General features: G+C 28.4%; 1 protein-coding gene across 1 annotated transcript in view; it reads right to left on the bottom strand.

The window, feature by feature from the left end:
• The window catches only part of LOC132940211 (tachykinin-like peptides receptor 99D), a 266534-nt gene extending 243569 nt beyond the window's left edge, over nt 1-22965 (bottom strand). Inside the window, exon 1 of the mRNA XM_061007685.1 lies at nt 22529-22965. The gene's annotated coding sequence lies outside the window, so the exon portion shown is untranslated. The remainder of the gene's footprint in view (nt 1-22528) is intronic.
• Between the last annotated feature and the right edge of the window lie 2904 nt (nt 22966-25869).

Here is a 25869-nt window from a genome sequence, read left to right on the forward strand (position 1 = left end):
TATTTCAAGTTTACCTAGTTTTACTCAACACCTTCAGTACAATAAGCAGTTGCGCAGTTGCTTATAAAAGGTGTGCTGGTGTTCAAATTGTGTATATTTATAATTTTATGTAGAGGTTATTATGTTATTTTTCAAATTCAATTAAATATTTTATGTATCCAATACGTTATTAATCTCTTTATAAATGTATGCATTGCAGACGGACTAAACTTGGAACGATTAAACATCTATACACAGGATGACAATAATAAACAATTATACATATTTTAATTGTATTGGCTGTACAAATTTTCAAATAAGAACTGTGCACACATCAGCTGGTCGCTGATATAAAAAAACTACCTACACAAATTTAACATAACAATTATATGGGTTCGCTGAACAAATAAGAGAAACATTACGAAAACGACAAAAATATGTAATGGAAATATATATATATATATATATAAAACTAAATCGAGCGAGAAACCTAAACAAACCGAATGGATTGAAAAAAAAAACAAACAAACGTCCGACCACCGGCCTGCCACGGCCATGACGGCCCACCATATACATTACGGCTTCAGACCATAGGAGATGGCTCAGTTGTATGAAAGACATCAGTCCATGATAATCGTTGGAACAAATCAGAAGTGAACCCTCCCCGAAGAAGGACTCTGAAATTTGTCCACGACAGGTTTTTTTAAAGACGACGTATATCGGTTTTACCGAATTCGATAATAATAAATTAACAACATACGTATACGTGTAATGTGTCCATGTCTTACTATTGTTAGTATATCCCAGTGGCGTGACGAAGGACTTTATTTGAGGCACGTACCTCAGCTTAAAGGGTGGTGGGTGTCCTGGAGACCAGGGGCATTTCACATATTATAGTAATAATAATTTATTAAATACACACTAGGACTAAGCCTATCATTCTCAGTTACCATTCAAGTAAATACGTAATTATTTATATAAGTATTTAAAATTACTAATAACAATTATTGTGCCTCGTAAGTTAATGAAGTTCGCCACGCCACTGGTATATCCTATCCTTTCTATAGAGGTGGGCGTTTTATACATTTTACTGGCAAGTTGTATGAGACTATGACAGACATCAGTCCACGATAATCGTTGTTCGGCGGAATAAATCAGAAGTGAACTCTCTCCGAAGACGGACTCTGAAATTTGTCCACGACAGGTTTTTTTAAAGACGACTTATATAATAGGTTTTACCGAATTCGATAATAATAAATTAACAACATATTATGTGTGATGACGTGATGAGTCCATGTTTAACTATTGTTAGTATATCCTTTCTGTATAGATGTGGGCGCATTATACATTTTACTGGTAAAGACGATTTACGTACATTTTACCAATGTTTTTTACTCGGTGAATTTTGATTCCGATCATAAAATCGAGAGACCTCATATTTTAATTGTAAGCTTTGTTAATTTTAGTTTTTACAGTAGGTACGAACAATTCCACACCCATAAAAAAATTGACCGACATTATTTTCACTTGGCCTAAATGATGTATATAGATATATTTTTTAATCTTTTTGATTATTCACATTGTCTTTTACTCCTCTCGTGTACATATACCTGCAGCGACCATTCTATGTATATCATATTTTTTATATTGCATCAGAATCAGAGTTGTATTCTATTCCATTTTGTTTTTATAATATTCACGTAGAAACCTATAGTTTTCTATTTGAGTTTCTCGTTCTGATGTCGATAGCAAGAACTACCTCAGTTATAACAGCACAATAAATAGTTACCTCATCGTATATTATACACATTTTTACCCTTTCCTCGCATAAATCATAATATATATATTTGATTTGATTTGTTTTATATAAATAGACCAAAACTTCGTTTCATTCAGTTTCGATAAAAATATTGTATTAAATAACATGGCAGTGGTAATAGCAATGAATATCGTATAAATATATATACAGTTGAAAAGAAAATGTTAAAGACAAAAAACCACTACAGAGTGGTGTAATTAACCTTCAAATTAAATTATGAAAATCAGTGATATAGCCGTATCTCCTGTAAACTAGGAAATCCTCAATATGCAGATGGGATCATGTGTAGTAATGTAGTATTATAATATTACGTCGCAGCAATAATATTGCACACGACAGATTAAGATTGATTTAATATAATTAACAACAAAATGAATGTCTATAACATCATATTAGCTGTTAATTAGTGTTATCAGTATATAATCATTGCGTGTTATCATATGTATCCAAAATTATTCCCACATCCATATCTCATATATATTCACACCGACTACATATTCATGTAAAATATAATTACAAGTGTTGCAACTTACTGACTTTAATGAAAAAAAAATTAACCTTAGTTTTGACAGAAGTTATGTTATAAAAACAAAACGTCATCCCCAGTCCCCCGGTCAACCTAATCTGACCTTTTTAATTATAAAAATACATCATAAACTACTAATTATCATATAAAGGATTATGAAGGATAATATACCTTCGAAATCCTTAGGTACCTAGGTACCTACACATAAATATAAACAGTATTTTTAATACTGTTCGTATTATTATCTCGTCATTAAAATGCATTGTTCGAATAAACAATTTCTAATCATTATAAAGTGTCAAACTAATCTACTACTCCGGTACAAGAACTTAACTTTAGATAAAAATAATAATAGATTGAATTTTATAGTGTATTATCGCCAAACAGTATTAAAAGGATCGACACAAAATGTTATTGTCTCTCATGCATTATATTATAGTCACTCACTACTCGAGTAGAATAAAAAAAAATATGTTACACTTTTACAATAATGTATTCTTTATTCAACTTTCTATCACCGAAAACTCTTTTGAGTAGTATTCATGAGGTGTTTTTTTTTTTTTTTGATTCCGAGTGAGGCTCAACACATATTAATTTACAGTGATTTACCTATTTGTATTATTACTATTTATTCTGCGTGTATGTGAAATGTGATTACATTTTTAGACGAAACAAGTAGTTGGTCAACCACTTGCTGTTATATTATATTAGACCAACTGCAAATTAGTTATAATCATGTTTTTATAGTAACAACAATATTCAATATATTTTGTAAAAAAAAATATATTATTGCCAATATTAGTAATTGTACATAGGTAGTAATAAATGCAAGTATTACCTGCAATTTAAAACTTTGAAATGTACCTCATTTAGTTTTAATCGTACCTCGATTATATTTCAAATATATTCGAAAATCTTTTCTCATTTATACATATTATAAATGTATATTTTTTATAAGCACTTAAAGTTTGAAAAATGTCATAAACACTATACTACTACCCATAGTAAACTGAAAACTACTCGGTAGGAACATCTGCGATGATTTATCACTGCTTTCAAATTTAAAATAATATAACACAACACAACTATACGGAATATGGCCGGGAGGTGGCAAGGTGCTCATCGCCACCCAATATAAAGGATTCAGTATGAAAATATTTACATAGTACTTTTTTGCGTTAAAAACACACTTATTGTTATTATAATCCAAAACAGAATGTCTGATTTTATTCAATATTAAATTGATAATTTATAGATATTCATGATATCTATACGATATACGTTTTCGATAGTTGTTAAATCAAACATACGCATCTAAAATATTTGTCAAATAAATTAATATGTGTTGTATATCGTTGTTGGAAAAGCAAAAATTAAAATATAATATAAACAATCTTAATAACCTGTTGAGGATTTTCGTAATAAGTCAATGCGTGATTTTAATTTTTTGAACAATATGTTCGAAAGGTTTCCCGAAGATCAAGCAACAGCTGACTTTAAAGAAGTTATAGATTCACGCAAAGTTACATTGAAAATTAAATAACATAATATCAACTTTTAGATGAGTATGTACAAAATCGTTGGCTACTTGGATTGGACGTTTAGTTGACCGTTTAGTCTGGTCGGTTGGTCCGGTGGGCGAATGTCCGCAAAGATTCCGATCAATTTATGGAATTTTCATGAATTACCCAAAAAAAGATCTACTCAGAACAAATTATGGACTTCAAGGTTAGCTCAGAGGATATAGCGAATGACTTGTTAAAATTATATTTAATATTTAAACACTTATTTATTTTGTTTACTTAACTATACCTATTATGGATTTTCAAATTAGGGGACAAAAAACACTTTCACGAATCATGACATATCGAATGGCAGTGTATTACAACAATCAACAATCAACGCAACTTTTAAAACAAAAAAAAAAAATGGAAATTAGGCCGAAAAAAATAAATATGTGGTATTAACTTTTGACCCTAACGACAATGTTATTATTACCTTAAGGTAATGAAATGGCTTAAATTTTTTATTTACATTGTTATAAAAAATACCCAGTTTTAAATGATCATTCATTTAGTTATTTCAAAATAAATTTAGTTCAATTCGGTATTTTGACTTTCGTGATTTTGATTCCGATCTTTTGACCGAATACCTGAAAATATCTTAATACATTGAGCATAACTTATTTTAGTTATGTAACGAATTAATTCAATTTATCAAACTATTATTAAAATAAAATTAACCTTCTATAATCTGTAACCACATGTCCAGTGTTTTATAGTAGGTAATTTATCAATAAAAATAATAAAATATTAAATAACTGATGTTTTATTTTGCATTCGATAATTTAGTGTAAGTCATAGTTATTCACAAATATTACAATTGACATTGAGAAAATGTATAATTTACTCGGTTTTTTATCGTTTCATGTATTAATAGATACATAAGCAAAATATCAGTCTAAAGTTAAAGTTTATCGATTAAATTTAATCCAATTTCTATAATGACATGACTATCTCTATAAAAAAATAATTTTTACAAAAATTGTGATTCTAAAAAACTATCGTTAACTACTTAACTGTCTTTCTGTCTGTCTATTAGGATCAATCTGATTGTCTTATATTTTATGTTTCAATATTTTTCTTTTTTAAATTCAATTTATTTTGTAAGATTATTTTAAATAATATTTTTTGTGTCTTTATTTGTTTTTCCATCATTTATAAATAATTTTAAATATTAAATACAAACTCGAAACCAATCACTTATTATTATTGCTATTTTTTTACACTTTAAAAATACGGTACCTGGAAGTAAAAGCGACGCCTAACTTTTTAATCTTCTTCTCTGTACCAACGGAGGAAGTTCTTTTTACGAGGAAGACCTTTCGTGTTTATAATATCAAACCGATGTTTATTTAATAAAAGTTTAATATTTTTTTAAAAACAAATCTCTGTGAGAATATTATCATATTTTCTAAAGCATTATACTGTTTTGGTATAGGTAGGTATCAATATTTATTTTCAGTTAATTGCTAACCATTGACATAATCATGGTTGATCATAATTTTTTTTTTTTTTTAAATATTGAAAAGGTGAATCAATTATACTTTTTTTAAACTATAATTATTTTAAGTAAAGATACAGAAACTCAATGCACAAAGTATTTTTAAAAAAATGAACAAGTATTAGACAACAATAGATATATGGCCTATAAGAAAAACATAAGTACATTTGATGGAGGAATAGTTCAAAAATTAATTTTATAAAAACCATTACCAGTACTTAATCAATTTAACTAATGTTCTCCATTATTTTTAATTCCAACAATTATTCCGACTAGTAGGTTTCTATTAATGTTTTGGTTATGATAAACAAATAAGAAAATTATTTACTCAATTTAATTTTAATTTTATAATAAATAAATAAATAAGAAGGGTTTTAGTATATTGTATATTTTTTAAACAATGTATTAGATTTTTCGACAGTTGCGCCATTGTGTTTAACGTAAAGGTTGTGTTTGAGAGTGGTTGTTCCCTTATCTATATAATTTAAATTAATTAACTAAGCATTTTTTACGCTATGTTGTGTTTAGTCTGTAATGACATATTTTTTCCACATTACGAAGTAAAATGGGCAAAAATGACGTGATTAAAAGCACGAACGAATGGAGTGGTCGTGGAGCTAATAGAATGTACAGCTATAATATAGAGTTTTTCAATTTTTCATGTATCAGCATTAGGAAAGTAGATTTTTTTTTGAAAACGTGCCAAACCAGCAAAGGATAAGTGGTGCTATGTAAACTGAAGCACTATAACGGTGAATAATACGCGGAATATGTGCTTTGGTAATCGATGGACAAATTTTAACGTGTGCTGATGACACTTGGAGTGAGGTTTGAACAAAATCTAGATGAGAATCCTAAAAAGTAGTCGACTACCTAAATCATAAAAAACTTTTAATTTTAATTATGAAAAAACAGATTTTATTAGTTCCTCAATTCTTGAAGATGAAAAATATAATTTTGATCCATTTAATTTAAAGTATTTAAGAATACGTCGTTGTGGAAATGAAAACCTTTGTAATGATTTAGTGTGTCACAGCGCATTTATAGAGTACCTTTTATCCAATGTCAAGTTTTTACATCGAATAAAAACATGAGATGTAAAATGTACTCTACATGTCAACGTTTACGCACTGTGACTTCCAGGTTTTACAAATTACGAGCCTTTTTACAACTACAAACTATGTGTATAATTTACTTGGCTTTGTCAAGCAAACTTCCAATACGGTTTGTTGTTGAAGGGGGTCTAGCTAAAAAATGCATTACAACAGCTGCTACCACAGCGAAAGCAAGTCATGCGGATCTGTCTAAACAAACGAAACTTGGTAGGATCAACCACTGACGACTTACCTGTTGGTAAGCAAATATAAATAATATGAATTAAGGGATGGATGTGAAAAACATAGTATGGAATAAAAGGAATAGTATAACATTATGATTCGAAATCAAACTACACTAAAAAATCATTTGGTAAAAAATGCTCTGTCTGACTAGATTCACTTTCCCATCAAACAAGATACTGTTGAAGAAAATCAAAGCAGCGTCACCGCCCCAAACGGTGATGACAGACTCAAAAATAAAAAAAGTAAATCAATAAAAAAAATTTCAAAAAAATACACACATCATTGTAAAATCAATACATTCGCCGCTCTACTCATAATCTAAAAGCATTCTATAACACAAGGATTTTTATGAAAGTTTAAAATAAATAAAAATATTGTTAATTGGTTATTCACGTTATGAGACTGTAGTTGGTTTGTACGTATATATTTTAATATTATATTATACTTAACTTGTAAAATTCTATTTATATGTATTTGTATTATTATTATTTTTTAATTGTTAGGTATAATATATTATAATTCTACCGTCACATCAAGCTCGCTTAAAGGTGATAGATATTATTATGAATCATGTGTGTTGTATGATTTTCTAATAAAAATAACTATGAAATATGTATTCGGTTTTTCTTTGCTTTAAATATTTTTTAATAATTTCTTAGATCTACAATTAGCAACGCCTAAAGTCATTCAACAACATAATTAGGTGCTCTGATAATATGTTACCATTTCAAAAATTGTCACCCAATAGTTTCTACAATAAAATATTTTATTGTTTTAATCTAAATTAAACTTCTCGTATAATCTGCTTAACTATCAGACATTTGTGTTGTTTTTATATTAAATATATCAAAATGAAAAGAAAGAATAAAAAGTTTAAGAAAAATTATATATAAAAAAAAAAAAAAACAATTTGGTCTGCTATATAACATAATTTAATTTCCATTTTTAAACGTTATTGTTTACGAAAAAGGTTTCATCTATGTATAAAAAACTATTCACGTTGTTTTTAGCATAATTTTAATCTGTTACATTATAATATTATAATTTAAATTTTTTATAATGTCATTAAATTTCTAATGATGAAAAATAAATATAATTTATATGGAACATCTATAAGATACTTAATTAGTTTATAGAGGTTGCTCTATTACTTGTTTGTAGTCATAAACTTTAAGAAAACATTAAAACTTGTTTATGGCTTTTAAACATTTAATGTTTGATTATTGCGTTTTAATTATTATAACAAAACTTTACTATCCAAATTTAATGGATATTTATATCTCCATTGTAAAGCCAAACATCCATGTATTAGTAAGTCAGTAACTTTGACGAATACCTATACAGTTACGAAAATCAGCCATTCTCTATTATAGGTACGAAGGAGTTTCGGATTATAAATTATATTTCACATGATTTAATTAATTATTCCTCATACCTTTCTTTGTGTTTGTATAAAAATATTTAATAAGTAGGCACCATTGAATTATGGAATTTTATTCTTATAATAATTTTAGTAGGTACAATGTCGAGTTTAAACTCAAATATGAATGTACGTCTCCTATACTTATACATATTGTTTGTATAAATGGCTAGCCTATAGGTCTAGTGATGTGGTATTGTCATTAAATTAAAAATGAATTCGTGTTGACATTCCTGTAAAATTCTACTGTAAAAATTGAAGGACATAAACTTAAAAAAACAAACGATACAACTTACATGGTAGGTACCTAAGAGTGAAAATAATACGGACAGGAACAATCGAATATTGAGCGATAGCCACATTATAGCTTAGGGACCAACTGAAACAAATCGGAAAAGGTAATACAACTTTACTAGACTCAATATTTCCAAATCGATTATTTTCTTCTGGCTAAAAATGTATTGACAGAAAAAATAACATTGTAAAACTAAATATAACATGTTATATAAATGCGTTGCTTCGATCAGCATTTAAAACACACGGCAAACGCCAACGTTTCAATAAAAATTAGTTAAAATCCAAAAATGTGTTATAAATAATGTATTATAACACAACAATTTGACACCGAGATCAATCGACGTTCATAAACGGTTTAGATTTAAAAAAAAATTGTTAAAACTATATAGCTATTTTAAGGTTAAAATATTTTACAAATTGCGCCGTCAACTTGAGAACATTTAAGAACAATCGACACATTTCAAACTATCAGTAAGTTGGATATTCTATATTTCTATGATAAAAATATAGATTCCGATGACCAATGACATTAATTTGATTAAAACAGTTCATTTCAAATTCGTAAGTAGTACCTATGATATTTTTGACCTGTCCTCGAGTCGAGCATGATGTGCAGACGAGATGGAAAAAAAATGAAAATAAGACCACCGAGCGGGAGAATGAGAACGAGAGAAAAAACAAGATTATTAATTTACTAAGGGTGTGCGGCTAGGAATCTCTTAATGGAAAGCAAGTGATATATATTGTGTATTATATATATATATATAAGGTCCTGGGAAACGGAGCGAGGGTATTCATCCGGAGTGACAAAAAAAAAACAGAATCGCTTCTCGGAGGACCAAAACTCGCGCGTGCTCGGGAGACTAATTAAACACTAGCATTTGATTAATGAAGTCCTTTCGACAAAGTATCATTCCAACCACTCTGTATATGCAAATGCTCTTGCAGACCTTTGTGTCTTTAGAGGAACTCAAAGAAAATAATTATACAGCTGTATAGGTATAGTCAGAGTAATTTAATATCAGCTTTATAATATATTAATCCGCCCGTTTCAAAAGTAACTAATTTATTCATAGGTACTGTAAACAGTAAGTAGACAACCACTAAGGGGCAGTGGTATAATATGATAATTTATTACGTTTATTTAAAATAATAAATGTAAATGATTTATTTTTCGTGATATTTCTATCGTTGTATCGCGAATAACACTACCTAACATTGGCACCGGCTATAACGGGTAAGTGTTTCTCGTGACTCTAAAAACGAACAGTACCAATAAATCAAATTTTCATAACAGTAGTAAAATATTATAAACGATAAGTACGTAAATATTAAAAAAAAAAATACAAACGAATAGAACTAGTATTTTGATATTGTTTTTGGTTTCGAAAACAAACGTTTATTTTGTAGCAATATTTGTGCAACAAATACAATTAGTTTTAATAACACAGGTTCAGAGACAAAAACTTTAAATAATACAAATTTACAAACAATATCTTTCTTTAGTTCAAAAAAAAAAAAGACTTAGACACTTTGAACCAATGCCTCTTTATTAGAGGTATTTCTAAAATAAAATTCTACAATTCCATCCTCAGAACCCGTTGAGAGGTTATATTTTAGCAAGGCTCTACAAGTTTTAACACTTAGGTGTAATAGATTAAATGATAGAACTTTTGAAATGATTTTATGTTGTAGATCAAACATGGCTTAAATTATTATTATTTTATTTAAATGTTGTTGCCTAGTATAGCTTCTTTGTATTATTATTAAATCAAGTCAGATAATGACTTTTCATATGTATTTAAAAGATAAACCGTTTTATTTTCAATATCTTCTAAATTATGAATTTTTTTTTTTATATCACTGATTATTTACAAAATGAAACATGAAATTATCTGATCTTTTTCTAGATAAAATATCAGTTATCTATTGCCAACACTGAGTCCATAGGGGTAATATTATATCGTTATGATTTAAAAAAAAATAGTCATCGAGTAAAAATTATTCAAACATAATAATAACGAATTATGTTCGCCGCCTGAACAATAACGCAATATATTATCATAATAAGTTTGTATGAGAGCTGGAAATAAGTACATAGGTGTAAAAATCAAATGTCGTTTTCCTGCGCAGACGTACGCCTATACTACCTTACGCACCGCACAAAGAAGGCGGTTGACGTCGCAGAATTTTAACTAAAATAAACGTTTTACCTTCTCGGGGCACCGTGTGATGTGAATTTTGGAAAGGGTCCAGTGTCCACGCGTGTAGACGACCCGCCAGTGATGTGAATCCCTCCGGAGAGAATGTTATTATTGTTATTATAATTGGCGTAGAACGTTTTTCCGAATTTTTGGCATCCATATGGAAACGCGCCATGACGCGCAGTCCCAGAACGTGTTTGAAAATTTGATTTCAACTACGTTAAACAACACCGACGAAGCATAGCGCGCGGCAAAACGCGCAACGAATGAATTAAATAAATGTGAAAAAAAAATTTGTTCGTTAACGATATTATCATAAAATGTATTACAACGACTCGTTGTTTTAGCTGTGAAACGTAGAAATATTAAATATTTTCTTCGAAATTGTATTAAGAAATCGGTATGGAATGAGTGTAGGTAGGTACTACAAAAAAAATATTTAACAAATATTATAGTTGGGTGTATTTTATTTTTTTTTAATTTAAAGATAACTGGTTTATCAAAATATGCTTATTATAGTTCCAGTCGTTATGGATGGAAACTAAAAACTGTAAAATTGTACTCGTACAGTTTTTAGGTACCGTATCACTGTTAATTTAATAAAATAAAAAAAGAGAAGAAAATTTATGATTATTTTTAAAATACAGTGAATTTTCAATTTTCCCCTACTAACTAGTTACTTATTTACTGACAGAAACCACACTCAAATTTGAAAATGAAATCATTTTTTCTATTAATTTTCGTGAAAACAGAAACAAAAAAATAAATAAAAACACACTTTGTAAAATCAATTAGTATCTATACATTTATCGCTCCGCTCAGAATCTAAAATTAATTATATAATACTAATTTTTCTACTCGGATTACATCGTTCATTATGTAAATTTCCAAAAAAATATTTCAAGTTCAAATTCGTAGATAGATAAGTACCTAGGTACATCGTATAATGCCTCTCTGCAGTTAATTTGATCGAACTCCCGAAATAATTGAATTTTTCGGCATAATATAAAAACAATAACAATTACATTAATTTATCATTTTGATATTGATTATTCCTTTTATAGCTCTCTTTACCTTTAAGCTATCCTCCCCACAATAACTAATGATACACTTAAAAAGATTTCAATTTCATTTTTTTTACCATTAAGACTATCGTTTAATGTTACGTGCGGCAGTATGTCAATTAACTCCATTTTCAACAAACATCACAATTATTAATATATTAATTTCAAATATATCCATTTAGTCACTGCCCACAGAATCTCGATAAATCGAAGTGCATTACAAACGTTTTTAATATAACTTTAAACGACGACTGCGCTAATTTAATTTATTACCGATTATTTTAGTCCAATATTGTGGTTTTATAGTTTCAACTATATCGGTAACTATGTCAGGTAAAATATAATTTTCTCTCATAATTAAAATATCGAATTTGGAAAACTCGGGAAATCGTTATCTGAACCATTATACTTCTTCAGTGTACAATTTGTGTATTTTTTAAGCAAATAATCGTATGGGCCGTGTACGAAATAAGTTTATATTTTCCTTGCAGATTGGATTGAAGTATATTTCAACTTGGAGTTACATCCGCAAGCAATCGCATTTGTTCGCATCGGAATTAAAATGTTTTTCAACAATTTGAACTCTTCACGAAAGAGAAAACAATCTTCCTAAGACTTCGTATATCAGTTTGATTGGTACAATGGTATATAATATCCTAGATCCGGTATCGCGCCTATTTTATCTGTCTGACGGGTTATTCATTAAAAATAAAAAATATAATTATTTTCTTGAATGAAATTTTCAAAAAAATTTGCCTCTTGCCCATCAACACCTGATTTATCCTCAAACAATTTTTGTTGTTTTGTTATTATGCAATAACCATTGAACGAAGAACCTCAAGACATTTCACTATTACTTAAATTGTCATTTTACATAAGCAATTTAATTTTTAACGTACATTTAAACTAATTTCAAGCCATATTATGTATTATAGGCATTTTTCAAATGTATCCAAGTTATTTTTAAAAATGTTGATAAAAATGTTTATTGGTCAAAAAGCTTGAAATTGTAATACAAAGTCCCTCATAAGTTTGAATTATAGCAATTTATATTTAATTTGATTTGAAGTTTTAACTTTTACGAAACAGAATATTTATAATAATATCAATATCAATAACGATTGTTCCTAGTTTTTAGTTGCAGCAATTATGTTGTAATTAAAAGAAAAGTAATAATTTGACTTGAAACTTTTCTTGCTATACGCATATTATTATTCTCTATTCACGATGAAATTTCCCAAATATTTACACTAATTTCGAGCTATTTATGTACCATGAAACTATTTACACCATCCCACGGTACGCAGGTATTGACTTAAGTTAGGTTATAACAATGTAATAATTAATTATAAAATATGTGTGATATTTTTGTCAAAAATTCATAAATCAACATCCCGTACCAATCGTAAAAAGAAGTCAGAAATAAATTACTCGGTAACTGCCTAATATATAAATAAATGATAAATTAATATACTTAGAAATTACCGTCTCCGATCGGAATCGTTTTTCGTAAGCAATGTTATCATTTTACAATTTAATTCAGATTTAACACTTCCATTATAGGTACAGTGAACTACACTCAATAACGAGGTATGGCAGGTACCTACACTCTAAACCTACTATACAGCAGAGTGACTCGCCCGGTTTGTTCCGTCTATTCTTATCTATGATCATGGATAACACAACGAGTAACAAAATTACAAAATAATAACATTGCTTTGAAACATGAACTTCTGATATATTTTACTCGCCCATTCCATAATTATTGCGCATGTCCATCCTTTTTGACTTTCATCTATGTATGGAACTTTATTCAATCTCGCATTGATGATTGTATACAATAATAATAGTTAGCATCGTCAATAATTATTGTATTACTGTCGATCGATATGTATAAGTTAAGTTAAACATTATTTTACCTATAAAGCTATATTAAAAACTATAAAATATTTAAGTAGCAGCGGCTAGGGACTTACTCGTCGAAGAGGTGTACGAATAATATTACGAAATCTAGAAGTCGCTATATATTTTATCAAGACATAGAATTGAAGACGTAGGTACCGTTTTAGTAATGTACAATTGAATATCCTGAGTTATTTGATTGGCCTGGCTATATATCAATATTTATTGGCTATATTTCATCTTGATCTCATCAATTACGTATGGAAACCGGAAACTTAGGTGTGCAGGTGTGCAGCGTGCCCTGTACCTTAAAAATCGTTCCATCGTTTGCAGAGTTATGAGGTTTTTAGACAATAACAACGACTACCGTGACTGACTGATTGATGAATCGTGTAAATTAATAAATAATATGGTAATTAACTGATATGAAATTAAAATTTTATAATATTATATTTTGTGTATAATGATGGTAGGTGTAGTCATGTTAAACAGCTCATTGGATAAATCTTAATTCTTAACGCGTAATACATAATAGAAAAAATATAAATAACAATTCAATTACATTTTTCATAAGCAATTCGTTAAATTTATAAGTTATGTATAAAAAATCTGTTCTTCGTGTCTATATGCAGATACCTACTATGAATTCGGGGTTACCTTCGGGCTACAGTAAAATAAATTAGTAGATGAACACAACATAATATTATATTGAGTGTTAATAGTTGGAATATTAAATACTTTTTTATTCGATTATCATATTTCTGTTGTTCATTAAATTTATTTTAAAAATAAAAGTCATTAATTCCAGAAAAGTCAATTATTACATTGTGAAATGATCTAAATAACAATTTTAACAATTTTAGAAAACCTCTTTATATAAGTAATTGCGTTAAAAATAAAATAAAATAAACTGACTATATAAAATAGATAGATACTCTGTAGCACAAAACTTAGTTACTTTTTTACTTACTTTAAGTCCTTAAATCAATAATGATATGTTGTTTTTATCGGTGAATAGATCTTAGTACCATTATAGGTATATTGAACAACTTTTATATTATATTTTCCACATGTAGATGTAGATTATATTAAACGCATATACCATAGTGTATAAAAGATCGTATGTACATCGAAATCGCGTGTTATAAATATGAATACCGATGAATTATTTTAATTTATATAGGTACAGTGCACATACCTACCAATACTGGCTACTATTTATTGGCGAAATGTAATCCCTGCTTACACAAATTGCTGCCGCTCAAACAGCTTATTTAGAGATGCGTAACATATTATTATAGTAAATGTGCGTTCAGATCAAAACCAATTTCGTATTATATCATAGCTTTAACATAGTAGAGTTATCAAATTCAATAAATATAGAATATTATCCCGGGAATCTCATAGGCGTTTATGTTGACATTTTAAGTATGAAGCTAGTTATGAGCACTTTAAAATTGTAATATCAATAAAAGGCTATTAATAATATCCTTAACCTTAAGTCTAATAACAATAGTCAATTAACTCTAACATTAAAGCTAACAATGCAAATTTAGTTAGGTACTGAACACAAATTCGCTGTGTTGCAGCTCAAAGAGAAATCAAATAATACCCTAACTTCTCTTATGTCTGTGTGAGTGGTGCAACGATAGGAGACATCCAAAGTTATATACCAATGTATATATATTATTGTTTTACGTTGAAGTCGCATCATCACATATTATTAGGTACCACTCCGAAAATTCATGTTGTGTTTTAGTGAATAAACACATAATATTATGGTTTAATGGTATTCTATTATTACGGTATATTATAATATAATTATTTCAACAGATCTACAATAAAATAACACGTGCGCATGACTATCAAACACACACACACACACACACACACACACATATATATATATACAATATATATTATCATTAAATGGTTTTCAACTGTTCATTTTATATGATAAGGTGTACTATGTTTATGTGCTACTGCTTCCTCACTCGAGTAATTAATTTTATCAAATATATCTCTTTAATTCGTACTGTAATTATAATATGTGCTTATAATATATAGAATCTAGGTGTTATATACGTTTCACGATTTATCACGAGTAACAATAATACAATAATAATAAATATGAAAAAAATCACTAATTAATTATTCATATTTAATTAACTTGTCTGAGTCGTAACGTTTAATAATGTCTACCCTATATCTACCTAAGTAATTCATTAATTTACCAAACAACATTTTAAGAAAGAAAATATTATTTCTACGTTACTTTCATCCAAGTTTACATTAACATATGTGTGTGTGTGTGTGTGTGGAAGCTGACATTAATTCATTAGTATATATTTTTACACGAATAAAACAAGTATAGACGCACTAAACAAAAATTTTAAATTCCACTAGTGTATCGCGTGATTATTATTTATCTTATACATTGATATTGTACACAAAATTACAAACAGATTAGAATGTAGTTGATTTATTTAGATAACTAATCGCGGTCAGATCAATATAGACTGCGGAGTAATGGCTAATCGACATTCGTCCAACTTCGTTTATCAGCAGTGCTAGCAGAAGATGTCTCCGGAAAGAGAGGAACCGAAAACGGATTCATATGAAATCCCAACGAAAGGTTCTGTAATCTGATTTTTTTATAAGACCGTTGTACGTACTATATGCTATAGCTGAAATTGTAAACAATAATAGTGGTTGTTCACACAACAAAAATAACATATGTAACCCGGTGCAGGTATAATATTATCCCGACACACATATTATTATATAGGTAGTTAATGTATACACTGTATACAACTTAAAAGCAAAAAGTGTGTAAAACCAATGCAATATTATTTCGTTAACGCAGAAACTTTATACTATTAAAATTGTAATTTACAATCGGACTCGAAATAATAATAAAACCCATATTAGTGCGATATAATAATGTAACGCCATAGTAAGCTATGAAATAGAATCGTCGTGCAACGTTACGTCCTGTTCAACATGCACAATGTCTATTATTCACTTGTAAAATAAATAACACTATTGTACAGTTCAATATACGTCTTAAGAACAATAACAATAGGTATAAAAAAAAAAAGAGTATAATATACTATAATGGTCGTGCCATTAAACGCGTTTTTTTGACTTTTGAGTGATATCCGTTTCCGTCACTAATCCTAAGCTTTCTGATTAATGAAAAAAACTTGACAAAAAAACTCGATTAGACGCGTAATTTTTATGCAAATATATTATTTTAATTCACGTGCGCAAAGTCCATTACGATGAACTACAGAGTAAGAATAGTATTTCTCATACTAAGAAAACTCCGAACTATCTCATAGCAGAATATTACATTTATAATTTTCAAGATCATTCGACGCAAAACAATATTTAAAAGTAGAATTTAACATATAAAATGAATAAATTACGTTTTCAATCAGTTGGTTTATTAATCGTGCGTAAATTAATTTCAAACTCTGAAACGTGCTATTCTACGAATGGCTTTTATTTTTTTGCTTATAAAAAATCGTTCTTGTAAACAAACCCATTAGTTTAAAATGTGAATAGGCAATCATGGCATATTGAACTACTTTTACCTAAAGAGCAAAGATTTCTAGATACTACCCACCCACCCATTTTATTTTTATATAGCCACTTAAAAAAATTTAATGAACAATATCATCGTGTTCACAACAGGTAGGTACCAATATTAATTAAAAAATTGATTTATCAGGACTCTTAAACGCTCAAGCTATATAATTTAACGTTTCTAATACTTTGTAAGTACCTACACAAATGATTTAAAGTAGAACATAAGACCACATGAAACCCATGTAGAATACCTAATATAAAATTAGTTAAATTCCTATGAAAAAATACAAATATGTTAATGTACCGTTCCACGGGGTGCCGCCATTGGGTGACTCCCCCTCCCGCCAATCAAACCACATCAAATTTACTTGTTGTATAACGTGTAAATACAGATTATAAATTATATAAAATTTTGTTCAATAAAAAAAAAAAGTTAATACACCTAGTAGATACCTACTGATTTCATACCGTTTTAAATCTCACTTCATCCGTTAAAACAGTTTTTTTTTAAATAGCACATTTTGTTATTATAGTTTTGTACAGACCTACGCAAAACCTATTTTAAAGATTAACTTCATTTTTTTTTTTTAATTAGTACCTATATAAAATAAACTAAATCTGGTTTAATACAAGTATAACACGTACCTAAGTCCTAAACCCGTCTTGTTTTCAAAAGTAGCTTTACTGCTTGTCAACTAAAATTAATTACTATTAGTGCTATTCCACCATAATATTATATTATACATTGTAGAATAGCATTTCAACAATCTTAAACCAGTGCGAATTCCGACCGACGCATAGAATATATATTACATGCTATTTGATGCGCTAGGAATGCGCATAGTACGTTATAGTTGTAACTTTAAAACGAAACGAAATTTTAAGCAATTTATTGTATTTTGTTAAGTCTATTGTACGACATAACTTGCGCCACGAACTCGGCGTCACGTGAAGCCACGGCCCAATTAAAATATTCACAATAATATATTATAACCTGCGTAAGCACGCACCTCAGAACGTCGCGCTCAATATAGGTAGGCAGGTAAGTTTGTACATCCATACAAGTTTACAATGTCTGTTGACATACCTATATATTTCGATTGAATAACATTGTATTCAATGGTTTTCGCAATTTCATGTTAACAAAAGCCTGTTCAACAATTAATAATCCCAAAACCATATTAAATATTTTATAGACACTATAATAATATAACAACAACAACAACAACTAGGTGGGTACCATCTATATTATAATATAACGATCGGTCTACTCATTACTGGGAGATACCGATATGAATTATTATTCTCTAATTTTGTTGAACAATATATTTAAACACCTACGTACCTATAATATCAATAACCTCTAAAAGGAAATAAATTAACATAACACCACAGAATAATTTATTCTGCGATAACACCAATGTATTTTCAATTTTAACTGATAGATTCACATTGAAAGCATATGACAACTTTTGAAAAGTACAGAATTTATATTATATAATAAACAATTTATCTCTGAATAATATCTAATGCATCTTAGTAATAATTAACGTTTAATAGGTTTCCATTCAATATGAAAATTTAAAGTTTTTAACGACTACATTCATTTACGACAATATTGTTGTATTGAAAATCGATGCATTTTTTAAAATATTTTATAAATTAATTAGAATATTATTCATGTAATAGTTACAAGCAAATATCAAAATTGTAAAATAATACTACATAACATATATATTATAATAATTATTATATCAGCCAGTCTTTAAAAATAGTTTACAAATTAAATAAATTTTGTTTTGATTTTTTTTAATAATAATATAAGCAAGCATAATTGTAGTAGGTACTATTTTACAAGAATTTTTTTTTAATACTTGTTTAACTACATAAAAAAAATACTGTCGTTTATTGTATTAAATGTACCAACAATTACAACAATTATTGATTTATCATAATAAAATTTGTTTAATGCAAAAAACATATTTTAGATTTTAGCACAGTTAAAATTGTGTTGAATAATTGTGTATTTAATCACTCATATTTCTAAATTTGTCTCAATTTAAGTTCAAAAGGTATAAGAACAAAAAACATCTATTTCTTGTAACATTTACAAAAGCGTAAAGTATAAACTTTTTCTACAAAAATTTGATGTCCATATTTTAAATTTAAATATTATACGTGCATAGATTGATTGCATAGATGATTTGTTGAGCTTATAAATATCTTAGCTTTATCAATAATAAAATAATTTGAAACTATGGAACAATGTAATATTACAATTATTGAATTGACAATAACCAACTATTTTTTTTTTATCGATTTAGTCTGATATGAATCCAGTACACCTACAAGTGCAGTTAAAAATAAAATGCACATTGACAAAATATATACAATTAATATTAAGTATAGCCTGCATAAATGCATAATATGTGCATATTTTCCGTTTAAGTGTGTCCATTAATTATGAAAGGTGGATATATAATATTTTATAAGAAAAATATATTGTTTTTAAAACCCGAACCCTACGTCATTATAACTGATTTACTCAAGTATTCCAATTAAATTATATCCTAACTAATGGTGATAAAAACAAAACCACACTTTTATTATTACTTATAATTATAAGTAGTAATAAATAAGTACTTACTCAAATGTATTATCGTAATTCGTAAGTATATCTAATATCCAATATTCATTATAGAGATACTCACTGCTGATCCAGTTATTTCATAATACAAATTATTATTATTAATAAAATATAAAATAATATAATGATACTGCAATATAAATTTGTTTAAAATGAACTAACATGAAAAACTTGTATTGTGTAAAAGACAATTGAATGCAATTCACTCGGAAAAATTCCTTTCTTTGGACTTTGAACCAGTAGGAATTCAGTGCGTTTTATATTGAAGGACAAAGAGCTGGACACATCAAATCTAATAGTATTTCGTTGTATTTCGTAAGAACTAAAATTAAAAATATTAACGTTATTAAAAATGCATGTCACTTTATCGTGAGGATAAACTTTGGAATCTTTATGATAATATTGTACTCCAAAGAATTTATCTACTTGATCTTAACTAATTATAAATACCTATGTCAATAAATAGGAAACATAATAATAATGTTGTTTGTGACTATAATGACAATAAATTACAACTTACAATGAAAAATGAACAGTAGCATTGTTATTCATAAAGTTGATGTCGTACCAAAAAAAAAAATAACAAATTACGTGGTTTATTTTATTCTCAAAATAGTCAGTGTGATAATCTATTATTTAGTTTCATTTATTTTTTTGCTCTATAAATGTATGTATTGAAATGTGAAATATAATTTTCAAATTATTTCTTTAACCCAATTAAATTATTGTATAATATTAGGTGCAATAATGTTCTGCACAGCAATGCACAGTCTTCTGTAAGAGTCTTTATTGTATCAGAAAAATAACTATATGTAGATAGGTATAATATTATATCATACAAATTATTATGTTATTATTTTATCTTCTATGTTATACTCAACAAAGTTAAAAATAATAACCAAAGAAATTATTTTCTAACTATACGTCATTATTAACATAACATTGGTTCGTATTAAAACGCAGATAAGTTATATGCGATATTAAAATTTCTAAAAAGTGGAACATAATATTATTCTATTGCATGTAACATGTAACGTATAGTTACAACTATTAGCCCATAAAATGTATTTTTGCTTTCTATACTTGGCACTTGCATCACCATATTATTATAGTTATGCATTGTTGTGAATTATGATATGCAATACCTATATCGTATGAAGCATAATAGTTGTCATTGTTATTATTGTTAATATTGTCATTGTTTTTGTTTTTTTTTAATTTACGAGTCAAAATAGTGGTCTATGGTAATTTTACGAATATTTTGAGGAGTATACTTGGAAGAAAATTTAAACATTTTGTTTTTATCTTGTCTAAACTCCACATATATAGGAGTTCAGTTTTGATAAGTTGAGTCAAAATATACTCTACCATTTTTTCGTGACTTGCCTTTTTTTTTTGTGGCAATTTTACATTATATAAACATAATGTAAACAGTTTGTAAATAACCGAACAAAAATTTAAATATTGTTTGACATATTTTCCAATGTATTTTTTTTATAAAAATATGTTTTATGTTAATGTATGTTCAAAAATTAACACTTATCAGTAGATGTTTATATTTCAATTACTGTCTAATATACAGTTGAAATGTTGAAATATGAATAGCAACTAAGTGTTCGAATTTTTTTTTTTTTCAATAAGTCATAGGTGGTAAATATGTAGTAGGATATGACAACATTGGAAGCTACAAAAAAAACATAACCTACTCCAACGCTTTTGTAATTTTTACGATGTTTGCCAATGGGATCACTGCCTATGTGTGCTGCATGCACAAAATAAGTAAAGTGACTATAATAATAATATATGGTTATACAAATTTAATGAAACAGTGCCTAAACAGTCAATGATAATTTGCTTTGATTCAATAATAACACAATAGTAGGATGCAATAATAAAATCACAATTTATTTTTTATAGTTTGATATGGCTAGTTGTTTATATAGCTTTATATTTTCATCATAAGAACGTAAGCTTCACTAACTTTAAAAGAAAAAATAACACTCAATATTTTTCCTTTGCAAGGAAAATCTTTGAATGATAAATATGTTTTTGTTAATAAGTAACCATCAATACGAAAACATTAAAAACCGTGTATCCAGCCCAAAATGTTAAAAATGTGTACATAGTTTTTTACTCCAAATCATTGTAATCCAATACAAAACGTGTATAATATTGTGGAGGTATGCTAATTGATAAAATAATAATATTAATACAACAACAATGCAATTACGAGAAAAAAGGATTTGAAAATGGTCAAATATATTTTTAATAATTTTCTAGAAAATATATTTAATTCATCAGTTATAATAATTATATACCTGCCTATAATTTTTTATACGCATCCTACTGCAGAAAAATATGAACAAATAAATTTTAATAACAAAAGCATTGTCTCGTTGGTGTTTAGGTAATAAAAACACATTATTGTGAATAGTGATTTCAAAAAATTGTTTTTGTATGGATATAAACTTTTTAAAGTTTGAAATGTATTCAACATTAATACGTTTTTTTTTCGAAAAAACTACCGTGAAAACGATAAATCCGTAAATACAAATCGTACGTAACAATAATATAATATCATTGTTTATTACAATGTACCTAACAATATGCGAACTCCTTCATAGTATGTATTCCCATGTTATTTCAAAGTACTTAAATATTGTACGTTTTTACCTTATTGGAGTTTGTGTCCCGAGAGTGATGCCATATATCCAAATCGAAATACGTATATTTTTAACTCCGGCGCTGCTGGTTATAGAATCCGAGGGAATCGAAAACGATAAATCGTATGCGGAAAATCAATGCAATGTTATAATATACAAGTCGAAATAATATTACGAGTCGTATATTATCGCACGCTGTATAGTGACTGTATTACGACGGCGAAACTAATCTCAGAGTATAGAAATATATTATCTAATATTATATTATAGTGTTGGGCGAATAAAATTTTCTAATTTATTAAAATTGAAAACACACACACACACACACGCAGAATAATATTTCACTGGGGGCGAATGAGAAAAAAGTCTTACGATTTATTTATTTTACGGCGTATTATTGGCGGGCGAGTAGTGTTAAAATAATATCGCTCTCACGTGGTGACGGAACGGCACATCGCGATGCACTGTACACATTTTGCTACCTCGAGGAAAACGGTTGCTGGAACGCTCCGCGAGATTTTGCGCTCTACGCGCCGAGCCTATGTGTAAGTAGGTTTTTTTTGTTTTTTGCTCTCTTGCAGTCTCTTATCACTGCAGCAGACGAGTACGGACTGTTTTTTTAAACGAATTTCTAAAATATATCATCGTTATTATCGGATAAATAAGCCGGCGGCCAGGCGATATGCGCGAACGTATAGGTATTGTATATTATTAAAATAGTGAAGTGTTCACGTAGTGTTGACGTCACACGTTTGACTATATATAGGTATCCGCTTTGATTACATTCAACTATTCGCTATACTTGCAATACTTGCATACGAGCGTACATAACATGTTTATAGAAAAGTGTAATCGTATATGAACGAAACGAACTTAACGCGTGGAAAAATGGGGAGGGTGGGTGCGTTTTTGAGGGTTTTTATTTGTTGCTCTCTTACAGTCTCTTATCACTGCAGCAGACAACTGCGGACTGTTTTGAACGAATGTCTAAAAAATATTATCATCGTTATTATCGGATAAATAAGCCGGCAGGTGATATGCGCGTACGTATTGAATATTATACAAGTAAAGTGTTCACGTAGCACGTAGGGTTGACGTCAAGTTTGGCTATATAGTTACCTACTTTGATTACATTCAACTATTCGTTATACTTGCAATACTTGCATACATCTGTTTATAGAAAAATTTAATCACGTATGAATTAAACGAAGTTAACGCGTGGAAAAATGGGCGAGGGGTTGATGCATTTTTGAGGGTTTTTATTTGTTGCTCCCTTGCAGTCTCTTATCGCTGCAGGCAGCGGACAGTTTTTTAAACTAAAAAACTAAAAAATATTATCATCGTTATTATCGGATAAATAAACCAGCAGGTGATATGCGCGTACGTATTGAATATTAAAATAATGAAGTGTTCACGTAGGGTTGACGTCAACGTTTCGCTATATAGGTATACCTACTTTGATTACATTCAACTATATTCGTTAAACTTGCATACGAGCGTACACCCGTTTATAGAAAAGTGTAATCATATGAACGAAACGAACTTAACGCGTGGAAAAATGGGGAGGGGTGGATGCGTTTTTGAGGGTTTTTATTTGTTGCTCTCTTACAGTCTCTTATTACTGCAGCAGACAACTACGGACTGTTTTTTAAACGAATATCTAAAATATATCATCGTTATTATCGGATAAATAAACCGGCTGGTGATATGCGCGTACGTTATTAAAATAGTAAAGTGTTCACGTAGGGTTGACGTGACGTTTGGCCATATAGTTACCTACTTTTAGACAAAAGTTCTATGTTACAGGTAAATTAATTTAAAGTCAGAAACCATGAAAATGTAATTCGACGTTCCTACAAAAATTTTTCACTTATACAAATTGAAAAATATCGAAAATATATTATTGTCATAATAATTTTTTACAAGTAATTAAAGTTAGTATTTTGACAATATTCCTAAAAATCACGAGCATTTGCAAATTAGTCTGTAGTTAAAAATGCAGAACATTTTTAATATTTATACCTAAGATTTTAATACTTAATTTAAGTTTTTTCGTAAGTTTTATTATTGAAATTAATAAAGGTTAGTGTACCTAAATATTTTTTATGCACGCCTGAAGTTCAAACTTTGCTGAAAAGGATATTTACATACGTTTAGCAAATATGTACACGTAAATACCTAATGATATTTTAAAATCAAACAATTTCCTTATTTTGTTATAATTAAAAAACTAATAAGTGTAGATATACTTAATAGAAATTTTCACCAAATATTCATATTAGTATTTCCTATAAATGGTATTTTTACTCTTTTTTAGCAATGTATTGACATTTGAAGTTCAAATTTGGACGAAATTCGATATTTAAACGATGAATAACGATTTTAGTTATTTTGTTATAATTAAAAAAATATTTTTTGTTGGGATTTGAAACTTTTACTTATATTATTAAAATATTGTACATATTATTATATTGGTACAACGAAGTTTTAAAAACATTTCGATTAGTTTTATAATTGTATGCTATTTATAGTTTATACCTAATAATTTTAATAGCAATATATTTATATCATAATTTTAGACGACGGACGGAGGCTCAGGACTGTATATCGTGTGCAACGATTTAAATTTTACCATTGAATTCAAATTGTAATACATCCATGGCATTGCAGTGACCTACTCAATGACGAGTTACAGTTCTACTGTACGGGAAAGCGATTACTTTCCCCCTTTTTACGTATATATGACATTCGAGTGTCGGCTTGTATTACTTGTATTATACTCGTATTACCTTTGTTATTTTAGATTGTGTACAACTGTTGTTGACAAGCAGAAGTATAATAATAATTGTATCGCAAATTTGAAAACGTATACATGGATACGATGATATGAAAACTAATTTGAAAACATAAAAAAATAAATTTAAAAAGTTTTTGCTGAAACAATTATAATTTATAGCGACCATATTATAATATTATAAGTATTGTGTAGGTTACCTATATTATAATCATAATTTATAAATATTAAAAATGTAAAACCAAGTCGTGCTCTTACGCGCCTGGTGTTTAGGTGATCGTTATATTTTATTTCGTAGGTAGCTATTTAAACACATAATACTATTCGTATTTACCGTGTATTAAGATCCTGATAGTATTGACAGTGGTCATATTATAATATGGATATTACGATGTCATCACGGTCAGGATTGTGGTGGTCATTATAAACTTAATACTCACATCACTGATCACCCATTATATTATTATAGTCCATGCGACACGATCTAGTGGAAAGACAGCGACCAGCAAAACTCGTGTTCACGGCTTAGAAGATGGCGCCATCGTCCACCACCTAAC

The sequence above is a fragment of the Metopolophium dirhodum genome, chromosome 3 (genome assembly GCF_019925205.1).
Source record: "Metopolophium dirhodum isolate CAU chromosome 3, ASM1992520v1, whole genome shotgun sequence".
NCBI classification, from domain to species: Eukaryota; Metazoa; Arthropoda; class Insecta; order Hemiptera; family Aphididae; genus Metopolophium; species Metopolophium dirhodum.